The sequence below is a fragment of the Diabrotica undecimpunctata genome, chromosome 8, assembly GCF_040954645.1.
Source record: "Diabrotica undecimpunctata isolate CICGRU chromosome 8, icDiaUnde3, whole genome shotgun sequence".
NCBI lineage: Eukaryota > Metazoa > Arthropoda > Insecta > Coleoptera > Chrysomelidae > Diabrotica > Diabrotica undecimpunctata.
In genome coordinates, this window is record NC_092810.1 from 86,107,150 (window position 1) to 86,122,731 (window position 15,582).

Genomic DNA, 15,582 nt, shown 5'->3' on the forward strand with positions numbered 1-15,582 from the left:
ATTTGGTTTTTATCGAGTTAAGCGAATGATGTCACTGTACAATGGATCTCCGAAGTGGTCACTTCATTGTTTAGTCCGGATTTAGCTTCAAATTCGTTGTTTTTCGTTTTTCCTTTTTTGTCATGGAAATATAGTATAAAGTGACAGTAGCAGTTCAATGTGTAGCTACATTTAAGTTGGATTTGAGATTTTGACGGGAAAGGAGCTCGGCGTGTAATCTTCAAAAAACCGGCAGATTTGGTTTGTGGAAAGTTATGTGTTGTATTATGTTCTAAATGGAAGGTTTGTAAGGTGTTACAACGATATGAGGGGTCCACATGTTTTCGAGAAGTATTTGAAAGTCAAGCTTTGAAGATTGCAATTTTTTAATCCAAAGCTCGATAATCCAGCCCGACTTCAGCTTCCATCGTCTATTTGTTGTCCCTGGTCATTTCAAACCATTTTGCAGCTTGTGAGACGCATTTGGGTTGTTTTCCAGCCCCAAAACTTTTGAAGGAAATATAATAGTCAGTGATACCAGGTACTTTTTTTTGTTAAAATTTTTTCAAAGTAACAATAGACATTTTTAATTTAACATAGTAAAATTATAAATATTGGGGATTGGCTAATTTTTATATTATTTATTCTTATAAAGTTTTAATATTTAATCTTGACATAATATGACAGTTAGCAGTATTTTCTTGACATTTAGTACATACTTAACCGTAAATTTTGAATTTGTTTTGTTTTTAAAAGGTTAACCTCTATGCATAGCTCCATTTAAAAGATATTTTTCATTTGTAATAATTTAATTCCACTACAAAATGTCGCCCAACCATAATTTAAGTTCTTATAGTGTCCCCAACGTCTAGACTTGTAAACCAATAGCAACACTGTAAGTTGTTTTCGTTATTTTGTTATTATTATTTATATTTGTAACGGTTTATGGTGAGATAATAATAAATATGTAATGTTTCTCCCTAAATCAAGAGTATTATTTCCTATAAAAAGAATCTAACCCCTTTGATGCATTTTTTAGTAAAGAAAAGCCCATATTTCCATCCATCAGGAAGGTTCTTGTAAGCGGCGTCCATTTTAAATAGCTTAGGAACCTTCTTGTGTTTTGTCCAGGAAATCCATGTAAGTACCTTTTCGATTTTCTTCCTTTATCGTTACCCCTTTCCAGTCCCTTTTATTCACTTATCTGCGACCCAGCTCTCCAATCAAACCAAAAGTAGCCGGTCGCAAACGTTCCGGTTTGTTTTGTTTACCCTATCTCGAGCCCAGCAATTTCTGTCCCCAATTTTTTACCCCCTTTAAGTAATAACCTGTGTGGTAGGCAAATAACCGATGCAATACCACTTAATAAAACCAAACACATACTGAATCAACGCCTTAAGGTCTTGCTTAGTTATATCGAAGGAATATTTTTTAACAGTTCCCTGGTCCTAAACTATTTGATACTGTACCCTCGGAGGAAAGGAATTCAATAAACTTTCCCCAAACAATTAGTGGAGATTACGGCAAAGTTTCCCACCAATAATATTTAGAATGTTCAACTGAAGGTATAGTTACTAGTACGAATAAAATGGTAACTTTGGATAGTAACACGATTCTGAAAATAAATAGGTTTAAATATCTAGGTTGGGTAATACAGTACAATAAGGAAATATAGATACGAGCATTAGAGGTACAGTAGGATAGATAAAATGGAAGGAAGTTAGTCACTTATTATCTAAGGGAAAAATTTCAGGAATATTGGAAAATACAATAAACAAAAACGTTTAGAAGAATGACTTAGGAAGAAGTAGTAAGAAATATGGATCATAGTAACTTTTTGGAAGCATGGAATTTGTTCGTGACCGATGAAATGCTGCAAATAATTCTCATACAAACTAATGTAAAAATTGAAGCAGTTCAATCAAGCTTTAAAGAACCGTTTCCAACTAACATTAGTAACATCACTATTGATGAGCTAAAGGCATTCATTGGTCTCTTATATTTATCAGGAGTGATGAAATCTAACCATAAAAATGTAACTTTCCTTTCTGTAAGTGATGGAACAGGATGCGATATTTTTTGTGCTATAATGAACGTGAGTCATTTTTTTGTTTATTTCATATTGTTTACGTTTCAATGAGGCAACAACGAGAGAAGAAAAAAAAGCCGAAGATAAGTTAGCAGCAATTAGGAACAGTTGGGACATATTTATACATAACTGCCAGTCTTAATAATGTCCCTGGAGAATATTTGACTGTTGACGAAATGCTTGTACCGTTCCTGGGCAGATATTCGTTTAAAATGTATATGCACAAAAACCAGCTAAATGTGGATTGAAAATTATGTGTTATGTGATTTACGTACATTTTACATGTGCAATGCTTTTTACCGGCTAGGGAAGCAGAGCCAGAGTTGATGTGTCAGTTCCTTCTAGCGACATTCTGACTCTTGTCACCTCTTTACAGAAAACAAATCGCAACATTACTACAGGCAACTGATTCTCTTCAATTGAATTGTGTGAAAAACTAAGGGAACAATGATTGACTCTTCTTAGAACTATGAGAATTAATAAGCCTCAATTACCACCGGAATTTAAACCAAATAGAAACCGACAGGTAGGACATCATTATTTGGCCATAATAATAAAATGCTAATATGCTCTTATGTGCCAAAAAAAATCGGGCGGTCACACTTATTTCAGCCATGCATGATGATCAATGAATAAATGATGAAAGTGGTAGGCCAGAAATAATAAACGATTACAATCTAAGGCTGGCGTGGATGTATTAGATCAATTGTGCGATAATTTTTCTGTTGGACGGCGAACAAGGCGCTGGACAATGGTGATTTTTTACCAAATTATGATTATTATATTTTGAGGTAAACCTAAAAGGTACTCTTACTTGGGAGGTACATCGTTTCCTAGAAAAATCAATGTAAAAATTTTGTTTTTTCGTCATGGAAGTTAAATTAATACTTTTTGCACTAGTTGGCTTTGAACTGTCAATAGAAGTATACTACGTTTTTCATTATCAAATTGTCAGTTCGCGAAGTTTATCTTTTAATTTTTTATTTTGCAGCATTCAAACACAATAATTTCAATTTAACAAAAATGTTTTTACTAATGAGGAATACGCTGATATGGATTTAGTTTATGGTTTATGGCGAATGGGGTGTTACCCTCGAGCAGCACAGTGTAGATACGCTGAAAAATTTCCCAATCGTGAGCATCCCATTCCCTCAACATTTACAGTTTTTCATCAACGATTAATAAACAGGTACAGTGGTCCCAAAAAATAATAAAACAGGGTGACATGATGATGTAACAGCAGCTCATGAAGATTTTATTTTAATAGAAGTTGAGGAAAATCCAGAAATTAGCGTTCGAAAACTATTTGCCATGTACTCCACAATTTCAAAATCTTTCTTTTTTTTTCTTCAAAAGAAAAAGGAGATTTTCTGCTCGTGAAGAATTCCGTAAACAGTTACAAAATCAGAAAAATCAAAATAAAGATTTTTTCAGATACATTTTGTTTCGACGAAAGCTTCATTCACAAAAAATGGATTTATGCACAATAACATTATTATTAGTATGTTGGTGACAATCCCTATGTTGTTCAAGAATTTAAGCATCAGCATAGGTTTAGCATACGTCTGGATAGAAGTAGTTGACGATTATCTACTTGGCCTGTAGAATTGCCTGCTCGTTTACATGGTGCTGATTACTTGATTTGTTAGATGATGTGCGTTTAAATATGTATTTGGCAAAACTTATGGTTTCTACATGACGGCTGTCCGACCCACTTAAGCAGGAATGTAGAAGTGTTTCTTGATAATAACTACGAAGACTACTGGACTAGAAGACGTTGTCCAGTTACTTCGCTATCAAGGTGTCCGGACTTAAATCCTTGCGAATATTGTGTTTGGGAATACATAAAAGTTTGTTTATTCCTTTCCGATACAAAATCATGCTCAACTCTGGCTAAAGATATAAAATGCTTGCAACGAATTTAGAAATAACTTTGGAATTCTTGCAAGAATTCGCAAGAACTTATGCATAGAAACTAATGGTCATCATATCTAGCATATTTTGCAACTATCACCTTTGTTGCTTGTTCTTTTGTGTTAGTTTCGTTCCATCGTAATAGCAAAATACTTTGTTTTTAAAAACCTTTAAATAAAACTTTCAATTTGATCGTTTTCTTGTTTTCTTAATCTTTTTTTTACGAATGGTGTGCTGCATTTATTAATAAAATATAAAGATAATTTATAAAATTAATTGAAGTACGTACCTATTAATTTAACTTTCGTGATAAAAAAACGAAAAATTTTCAAATCTATTTTTCTAGAAAACGGTGTATTCTACCGACTTAAAGTAAGAATACTTTTTAGTACTAGAATACCTGAAAATTTAATAATTTAGTATCATAATTGCTTAAAAGTTAAAGACAAAAAAGTTATGCATTAAAATAACCGTTGACCTACCCAAAACTGACGCCTATGACTAGTACTAGAAATTTGCAATTGATGGAATCGATTTAGCTCTGGATAATAAATAATCGTACCAGTTTTCGTTTTTCTAACTATAAGCGTTCTAGAGGTATTTAAAAAAATCTAATTACAATTCGTCTTCCTCAAAGAGCTCTAGTTCCCTTAGGAAGCATTTTTTTCGGACTAGGTGAATTGGGTTAGATTGTCTTAAAATTATCTGAGAAATCTCCAGTCTTCGTTTATTAGGAGATTTTCTGAACATCCTGTATTTGTTCAAAGATCTCAAATTTTCATGCTTTTTAAAAACTATAATTTTTAATGGTTTATTTATAAGTAATTGATGCATTAGAGTAGATGCACAGAATGAAGTACCATTACCATTATATTGGCATTATCCCTAACATATGCCGCGCAGGTATAGTGTCTGGAAGACTGAATCTAATGCCACCTTCTAACTAACGCTAAACTAAACAGTATTATTAATAATGTTATAAAAACTATTCAACCCTTGATCCACCCCTCTCCAAATGTGCGTGCTAAATTAATTATTAACAAGGAAAAACTTGTAAATTATCACTTGACCACACTCGTTTAAATTGGTCGTAACTACTGAATATTTGGTTCCACTATTTCAACTCCTTGGCATTTGATTGCGAAATGTTTTTCCGTGTCAATTGGCAATGATCTTTTGTTTATGGTGTAGTTATTTTTACATTAGGTTTTTATATTTTTGTAACATATGTTATGTATAAATAGAAAACTTTGGATTATGACTATATGTACGTTGCGAAAAGTCTATAAGTTTATAATATTATAGGGTGCGATTAGTAAAGTGTAATTTCCTGATAAGCAAATATAAAGTAGGTAAAATTTTTTGTGTATCCACCTCGAATGGGCGTTATTTTTTTGCTTATATGTCTTTCGGTCTCCAATATGCATTAATATTGTTCGATTTTTAGTCTCTTTGGCTAACAGTATAGTTTCTTTTTTGATACTGTAGCGTTTTTAAATAAAACGAGCGGTTCGAATTTATATAAATATATTTATTTATAAGTTTACAGCACGAAAATATCTTAGCAACTAACTTAACTCATAGAAGGTATGTTTATATATAAAAGTAATTATGTACTAGAACACTCTGGAGTACCCCACCTCTAATTCGTTGTTTGACGGAACGACCTCTTCGGCGTTCTATACATCTATGGAAAGTTCTCGGCGCTTTTGAAATGCAACCGTTACATGAGCCACGCCGAATTTATGTTCGTAACACTGCTCCCCTCTTAGATCTGAGCGTCCCGATCAGCAAATCTATATGTAGGCTCAGGATGGCGGAATCTACAGGACTCTCCAGCTCTGCATGAACCCCTCAAGAAGAAATAACAGTCTACTGACTTTGAAGGACACGATCTATTCGGGTTAATGCAACACACAGTAATTCGTACGCCGGTTTCTCGGAAGATCACTTCAAGCATGCTTCTGACAATCTTCCAGTCCAGATTTTCTAGTGCATGGCTTATCTTGGGTAAGGTCAAATTCTTGATTTCATAATTGCACACGATTTTCTTTAAATTAGTTAGAGCACGCCATATATCCTCGTAGCTTGCCCTGGCTGTATATGACCTGGTTACCATATACAGCAAAGATCGAGAACCATCTTCTAATCTCAGTACTCTTCCAACTTCAGGCTGCTGGTTTTTTAACCCGTCCAAACAACCGAACATCTTATAAAATATAGATGAGATTTCTTTAATCATCTCAAGATCTTGGGCAACACAGTGGGCTAGAGAAACGTTATGTGGAACACTAAAAAGACCCTGCTGAGTTTCTGCCGTCACGCCGAATGTAGCACTCTTTCTTTCTGCGTAATTTGACATAAATTCATTAAAGCTTGGTCGCCGGTCATCTTTGATCTCATGTTGAAGGGTTCGTGCTTCTTTTGTTTCATTTAAGCCAGCATAAGGTGCAAGACGATTTATGTGAACTACTTTTGGTTTACCTTTCGGCAACTTCTTAATTCGGTATATTACGTCATTTATTCTCTTTTTAATTTCATACGGACCCTCCCATTGTCTTTGCACTTTAGGAGACAAGCTTTGACGACGTTGTGGATTATAAAGCCAAAAAAGATCACCTACTTCGTAGCTTTCATTCTTGCCTCGAGAATCATATTGATCTTTCATTCTGTCACTGGCTAACTGGATGTGTTGTCGGGTAAGTTCATGAATTTTGTTCATTCTTATCTTCAGGCAGTCGACATAATCTTCGCTTGCAACATGTTCTTCGGAAGGTCTGCAGCCAAACTCTAGGCCGCAGGGCAAACGAACTTCACGACCTAACATCAGGCAAGTTGGAGTCTGGCCTGTAGTTTCATTCACGGCCGAGCGGTAGGCCATTAGGAATAAATGAATGTGCTGGTCCCAATCTCTTTGATGTTCTGATACAACTTTGGACAGGTGATTACCCATCGTTCGGTTCATCCTCTCGACCATTCCATCTGATTGAGGATGCAGGGATGTCATTCTGGTCTTATTGACACCAATTAATTTACAAACGTTTTGGAAAAGGATTGACTGGAAGTTTCGCCCTCCAAGGGAAACCAAATCGACTGAAGAATTCTTTAACAAGTACCTCTGCAAAGGTAGCAGCTTCTTGATTTGGTATCGCATATGCCTCAGTCCATTTCGTAAAATAATCCATAGCTACCAGGATATATTTATTTCCATCATTCGTCTCTGGAAGTGGACCTGCAATGTCGATTGCTACTCTTTCCATAGAACTACCAACATTGTACTGTTTCATGAGTGCCCTCTTTTTACCAACTGGACCATTACTGGTTGCACACAGTTCACATTTCCGGCACTATCTTCTTACATCATCTTTACAGTTGACCCAATAGAACCGTTCTCGAACCTTTTGCCGAGTCTTCGTAATACCAAAGTGTCCACCTGATGCACTGTCATGCAGCTGACGCAATATTTCTGACACTTTACTTTTAGGTACAATCAACTGAAGCTTAGATTCTGTACCATTATCGTTCTCAAAGGTTCTATACAGAAGATCATCTTTTAGCACTAGGCAATTCCATTGGCTCCAGTAATACTTGACTTCCGGACTACATGCACTAATGTCTTGCTAAGAAGGTCTTTTACTACGACGCATCCAATCCAATACTCTTTTTATACATGGATCATCTGCTTGAGCGTCTTGAGCTGTTGAGGGTGCCATTGATCATTAATGACGGTGGTTCGTCTCACGGGGCAAAGTCGTTCTTCTAATTTAAGACAGTGATTACAATTTGCACTGCACGGTCGTCTCGAAAGAGCATCAGCATTTAAGTAACTCTTTCAGCCCTTTGTTCAATCTCGTAATCATATTCTTGTAATCGTTATAATCATCTTGCCATCTGGCCCTCTGGATTACGGAATTGTAGAAGCCATCTTAGAGCCGCGTGATCCGTACGAAGAAGAAATTTTCTGCCATACAAGTATTTATGAAAATGCTCGCAAGCCTTCACTACGCCTAGCAATTCTCTCCTGGTAACGCAATTGTCTCCTGGTTTCGACAAGACTTTGCTAAAGTAAACGATGACTTTCTCCTGTCGATCTTGAATTTGGTAGAGAACAGCTCCTATTGTACTGTTGCTGGTATCGGTGTCCAACACAAATTTTCCTGCCTGTCTAGGGTAGTAAAAGCGGTGCACAGATCAGAGCCATTTGTAATTGTTCGAAAGTTTTTTGACACTCTTCGCTTCATATGTACTCTTTGCCTTCTTCTGTCAACTTTGTTAATGGCTTGGAGATGTTGGCAAATCCTTTGACAACACGTTGGTAATATGTACATAGACCAAGAAAACTTCTAATTTCGTGTTTATCTCTTGGTACTGTCCAATCCTTAATGGCTGCAAGTTTTTCAGAATCAGCTGTTACACCATTACTTGCTACAATATGTGTCAAGTACTTCACTTCTCATCGAAACATGACATTTCTTCGGACTTAACTTCAAATTCGCTGCCCACAATTGTTGAAAGACTTCTTTCAGATTGTTGGCATTTTCATCGAAGGATCTTCCAACTACAATTACATCATCCAAATAAACCAGGCATGTTTTCCATGTTAGACCTCTTAAAACTGCATCCATTAATCTTTCAAATGTGGCATTACATAAACCAAAGGGCATAACTGTGAACAGCCAAAGCCCTGATCGTATCGAGAATGCGTTTTTTTTTGATCAGCTGGCTCCATGTCTACTTGCCAATATCCACTTGTTAGATCGAGTGTGGAGAACCAACGAGAACCAACGAGAACCAGAAAAAGTATCCAAAGTATCGTCTATTCTGGGCAAAAGATAGCTATCTTTTTTAGTTACCGCATTGAGCTGTCGGTAGTCAATACAAAAACGCGTTGAACCATCTTTCTTCTGTATTAGCACTACTGGTGATGTTCATGGACTGTTTGATGGTTCAATTACCCCTTGTTTGTTCATATCTTTGATGATGTCTTCGGCTTCATCTCTTTTCGCAACTGGAAGTCGTCTAGGTTGTCTGATTCGCTAAGCGTCTCCGGTATTAATTTTATGCTTTACTATGCTTGTTTTGCCATTATTCTTTTTATCAAAGGCAAAAACATCTTGAAATTCTATCAGCATAGACTTCACTTTTTTAGTTCGTTCATCATCAAGATCTTGGCATGTTTTAATTACCGTCTCAACAAGCTCCTTTGGATACTTAGATATCGATAGTTTCTCATTAGTATTCATAGAACAAATCGAAGCCACGGGAACACACTGTCCGATCAAAGTTCTTTTACTTAACTTAATAGCAATTCCCTTTAAATCCATAACTCTTACAGGAACGACATCTCGAATTCTCACCAAAGCTTTTGCCCTTAGGAACTCGGCATTGTTCACATCTTCGACCATCCTTAAACTTCCCCCTCGGCAGTAACCATCAGGTCTGGTCATCAAAATTTTCTCACTATTACCGGGTATTGTTACGTCACAAGTAGTTATTAAGCTGATAACATCTTATAACTCCGTAACACACTTTATGCTGAACATATTTTTACCAATCAATCTAAAAATATGACAAGTACATACCTGACGAATCCAAATCTTCATTTGTGGGTTTATAATCCTGATCAGATTCACCGTTTGTGTGGGAGTGGCTTAGGCAAGTATGGCTCACATCACTAGTTAGTTGTACCAAACTGCCTAATCTTTAACTAGATGGCAGCAGTGAAAAATTATTTATTGGAGGCAAGTTTTGCACACATAGAATTAGTAATTTTCTTTCAATTTACTACCTAACTACCAAATATAAAATTTTGTTGCTTAGGCCACTCTGGCACTGAATCACTCATTTCAAAAAGTTATACATTTGGCCCGAGAGTGTAAGCCACAATTTAAAGCCATTCAAAACCATAATGGAGAACCAAAAACCAACACAGAGAGAGCATTGCAGAAACTTGGGAAAATTACTGCTAGGAATTATACAGACACTTAAACTTTTTACAAGCAGAAGTAGAGAAGCTTCTCAACCAACTAAGAAACAAAAAAAAAACCAGGGATAGATGGTATACCAGCTGTAGAAAATTAATTATATTTTCTACAATAGTTTGTTTATTATTCTAATAATTATAATTATTCTCAATAATATATCTTACTAAATTAGAGACTATGCGACTAGCACGACATTCCTTCTTCGTATCAGCTGCGCCTGTCAGTATTTCAGAGTCAAAATATTCGAACACAACTAACTACCCTTAACGCCACTTCGTTTTTGTCTTCTCAAATAGAAGCACGTAAGTCAAACCTTATTTTTCAGCTTCTCAAATAGAAGCAAGTTATAGTTCTCACGTTTCTCAAATAGAAGCAGTTTTCAAATAACTTTATTAATTTTATTAAATAGTTAATTAGCTATATTAAATTCAGTGTCTGTGCATCGAATATGTAAGTACCTGAAATTATGCTTTTATACAGAAGAGAATCTACAGTTTTGTGCCACATCATAAATGCCGGTCCGACAAATTACAGGGTTGCCGGATATACAATAAACAATTAACTTTATTTAATTAACTTTATTTAATTAACTTTATTAAATTAACTGAAGAAATTATGAAAAGAGCTCTTGAGGGAGAAACAGCAGGAATCAAGGTCAATGGAACACCAATTAACAACATTAGATATGCGGACGATACTATCATAATAACAGACAACCTCCGAGACCTCCAAAAGCTAATGAACAAGATAGTTGAGTATGGAGAGGAATATGGATTATCAATAAACACCAAGAAAACCAAATTTATGAGGATATCAAAAACCCAAAATAATGGTGAAAGCCTGACAATTAACGGTAGTTCTTTAGAACAAGTTGAAAACTACCACTATCTTGGCACAATAATTAATCACACAAACGATTACTCCAAAGAAATCAAAGTTCGAATAGAGAAAGCACGTACAAACTTCAATAAAATGAGAAAGGTACTTTGTGCAAGAGAACTAAAATTGGACTTAAGAGTTAGGCTGGCAAGGTGCTATATTTTCTCGACTCTGCTTTATGGGATAGAAGCATGGACACGTAACGCGTCGACTGCTAAAAAGTTGGAAGCATTTGAAATGTGGGTGTATAGAAGAATCCTGAAGATATCATGGACCGAGCATGTAACAAACAACGAAGTCATGAGAAGAATCAACAAAAGAACGGAAGTATTGTAAACCATCAAGACACGAAAGCTGCAATACCTGGGGCATGTTATGCGTAATGAGAGATACAACCTACTTCAATTGATTATACAAGGGAAAATCCAGGGCAAGAGAAGTGTAGGAAGAAGAAGAATCTCATGGTTGCGTAACTTGAGGGAATGGTACGGATGCACATCAATTGAACTATTCAGAGCAGCAGCATCTAAGATCAGAATAGCCATGATGATTGCCAACCTCCGTCGCGGAGATGGCACGTGAAGAAGAAGAAGATTAAATTAACATATATTTAGCTTTAAGAACAATTAATATAAACAGTAGTACGTTTTATATGAACATTTATGTTTTATTATTATAGAGGGGTGATTTGTTGGCGATTCCGCTACTTCTATTTATTTCTGTAAATAATATGTATAATAAAAATATTTCTAGCTTAATTCTTATTTTAATTATTCTATTTTTAATTTTAGCTCAATTAACTAAAATTTGGAAAGTTCGAAAAATAACAAGGAATACTAAGTTCAGGTTGTTCAATGCCCTTATTTTTACTATACGCAGCTCAAACATGGACTATCAAAAAAATTGTAAACATGGCGAATCAACAAAATTGACAAAAGTAAAATTCGAAATGTGGGTCTACAGAAGAAATCTACGCGTGTCTTGGACAGAACAGAAAACCAACCTGTCAATTCTGGAAGAACTTTATATAAAAGACAGGCTATTAAAAAAAAGGAAACCGAGCATAGCTAATTTACTTCGGCTACATAGTCAGAAGAACGAGGACTAGGGAAGTATTGGTAGAAGAAGGAAAGGTAGAATGCTGAAAACCAAGAGGAAGATCTAAAACACCATGGGCAGACAAAATGAAGACTCTGGTGGGAAAATTCCTACATGAAACCGTCCATCTGGCACAGGATCGCAAGGGAGACCCATCTGACAAGAGGGGTTCAAGGAATGAGAAGGAGGACCTGAGCAAAATGAAACCCATGCTACTTTCTTTTGTGTTTCTACTTGCTGTCGTTATTACACTTTATCATCTTAGTCTAGTTGTTGAAACATTCTGTCGAGTTGTTCTTTGTCCATCGTTAAAACAACTATTGCAGTTTCATGAGAAAAGACATTTTCAGAAAACTCTTAAAGCCTACTCTCAAATTCAAATTAAATGATTTTTAAAAATACGTTGGAGAGTTAAATTTAAAAAGCAATTTAAAAAAATTCTTTTTCATGACCCCTTGAATCACGGTTTCAAATTACGTTACGAGACATTTTATGCCGGTGTGTATTTTAAAGATGTCGAATATAAATACGGAAAATGAATCATTGAACCAAAATTCTGATATTAAAAATAACAGCCCGTGAATTTGTAAACATTTCAACGAAACGCATCTCATGCGTGGGGACTATTAAGATTAAGGTATTTATTTTGATCTTCAAACATTAAAAGTTAAATATTTGTAATCAACTGAGACTTTTGGTTATTTTGATTAAAACAGAAGCCTTTGAAAAACTATTTTTGAATATAATAGCACCTAAATTTTAAGACTTTTCACGTTTTTTAAATACCTATTTGAAAAGTAGAAAGACCGTAAGTAGAAGTAGATGTACCGAAAAGCATTTAGCAAAGTAATATCACTATCATTTTTATTATAGGTAAACTTCAGCAACTATACTGTAAGGTTCTACAGCATATTGTAAATTGCATTCCTTCATCTGAAACTCTATGTTCTAGGGTACGAATCATTTGTTAAGTCTCCTTCGTTCTACCTGCTGAGTGAAATGATGATAAATATTGTTAGATTACGTCTCCATTGACAGTGATCATGTGCCAGATGGACGGCTTCGTGTAGGATGTGCCCATCAGAGTCTTTTATTTATTTATAAGTATTCCTCTATACCATTCGTCTAGTACTTTCCTTATTTTGTATTCAGAATATATGTTGTATAATCATGGTGATAGTATGCAGGTCTGTGTAGTTCATTTCTTTGTTTTGAACGCATTTGAATATATTCCGTGTATTTTGGCTGAGTTTTTATCATACAGATTTCTTAACACTAGGTTACCCAGGTGTTTTAGATACTACCATATTTCCCACTATACTCCAGAGAGGATCTCGTTTTACTGAATAGAAAGTCTCTGTGTAATCTACTAAATAGAGCAGCATTGGTATAATATGTTCTCCTGCTTTTTTTATTATCTGTCTGTGGTGATAACTGTTCAGCGGAAAACGGAATCTTGAATTCTTCCAGTTACTTGTTGGTTAATATTATTAGGACTTCCCGTAGTTTTAGTAAAGAACTCAAGACTGTAAATGAAGCTTTAATACTTCTATGTAAATGTAAATGTAAAAATATAAAAAAACTTAATTGTTTGTAATAATGAAATAAAAATAAATGTTACAAATATATTAATACATATTGCTTGTTCAACGTTTTAATATAGAATGTCTTTTCCGACAGGAGGGTTGATTTCAGCCAGATGTCTTCAAGATTAACCGTGGCCGGTGTAATGTATTCCTCTTTAGGACTGTTGGACATAACATAAAGCTACTTACGATAGGTTTTATTAATTTATTAAGCTTTATAAGAATTGTATAACTTAACATTAATTCAGTTCACATGTAGTCCATGACCTAAATCTATTGTTCATGTGTGGTTGTCATGTCACTGCTGTCACTTAAGGTTCCGTTTGCCAAGTGCAACGTTGCCAAGTATATCCGTACATGAAAACCATACATAACACGTCCCCTTTAATAAAAACAAAATAAACAAAAATTAATTCACATAATATATCATAAGTACATAAATAACAATAATTCACAAATATATCAATAGGTAAATCTATCAGGAGGGCGAATGACTCTACCACTTCTGGAGGTTTTCAAACCAGGTGAAGTACTGTATGATGTAGAAGGTACATTAATGTCATTGATGGGTGATGTTCTATTAGATGTTGAAGGTACATCAATATCTTTGATAGTGTTATTTGTTTTACAGTCCCTTGTATCATCAGGTACATCAGGACAAAGAACTGCTCTCATATTTCCCATACTTGTCCTTCCAGTAGTCACAATATCATTTTCATGACTAGTTCTCACATATGCTTGCTCACAATTTGCATTTGCATGTTGCTGTGCTTCTGACCGTACAGGTCTAAGATAGTGTCTATTACGTCTATAAGCAGTATCATTTACTTTAACCATGTAATCCCTTGATCCTTTCTTTGCCATAACCACTCCAGGGTTCCATTTCCTTTTCTTTTCTTGAAGTAAAATTTGTTGTCCTGATTTTAATTCTGGTAACCTATCTGTTCCTTTGTCATAATAGTGTTTTTGTTTTCTTTGATTTTCTCTCAATTGTGTAAAATATCTTTTATTAGAATGTTTGGGCTTTAGAAATTCCATACTGACTGGTAAGTTGGTTCTGAAATTTCTTTCAGTTAGCAACACACAAGGAGCAGGTAAATTTTGTTTTGGAGTTGTATTATAATCTAATACAGCTAGAAATGGATCTTTCTTAGTTTGTACAGATTTTAAAAACAAGTTTTTTATTGTTTGTATTGTTCTTTTCACCATGCCATTGCTACGAGGATATTGTGGACTTGATGTTGTTACTTCAATATTATTGTTCAATTTTTTCACATGCGAAAAATCATGTCATTTTTTCGCTGTATTACTAGCTACCATTCTACCACAATTTTACAATTATTTCCCGTTCTCCAACCCTTCCTACTCACATTTTAAACCCACTCCATTAGAAATACAGACAGTTGTAAGATAGCAAAGAAAGTCACACTCTCTTGCCTGTTGTCTCTCGATGATAACAGACACTCTCTCTTGACTGCTGACTGTTGCTAGAGACAGTCGTCCTCTCTTTCGTCTGCTGAGTCCTACTAGGCAGACGTATTATCTCTCTATCGCTACCTATCGCTTGGTACAGACTTACCACGCTTTTTCTCTACTCTAATTATCTCTCTCGCTTATAGTCACGCGAAAAATACCGCAAGTACTATTTTAAATCGTGTACAGACGCAAATGTGCTATATCTCGTGTGATCTAAGTGTTAGTACCGCGAAACACGTCTTCAGAAACCGGTAACCGGACAGTTTCCCCGTATGAAGAACAACCGCGACTGAAAGCCTCTAAATACCGCGAGTGTGTGTATGTGCAGCAGAAGAATTGGTAAGACTTTATATAAACTTAATTTGCTATAATCTGTATAACCTTTTACCACATATCCTAATTTATTTGAACCAGCCCTATGTAATACAGTCCTCTTTAACTGAAATTATATTCATAATTTCACATATGTACACCCTTTTTGTACATATTGTGGTCTATTCGAGTCGGATATAAATCATAATATCATAATCTCTCTCTCACTCTCTATCTCTCTGTCTCACATCTTGATTCTACATAG

The 15,582-nt window shown here is 35.2% G+C and overlaps 1 protein-coding gene across 1 annotated transcript in view; it reads right to left on the reverse strand.

The window, feature by feature from the left end:
* LOC140447732 (uncharacterized) overlaps positions 1 to 15,582 on the reverse strand; it is a 458,740-nt gene that overhangs the window by 291,689 nt on the left and 151,469 nt on the right. The gene's annotated exons all lie outside the window — the stretch shown is intronic.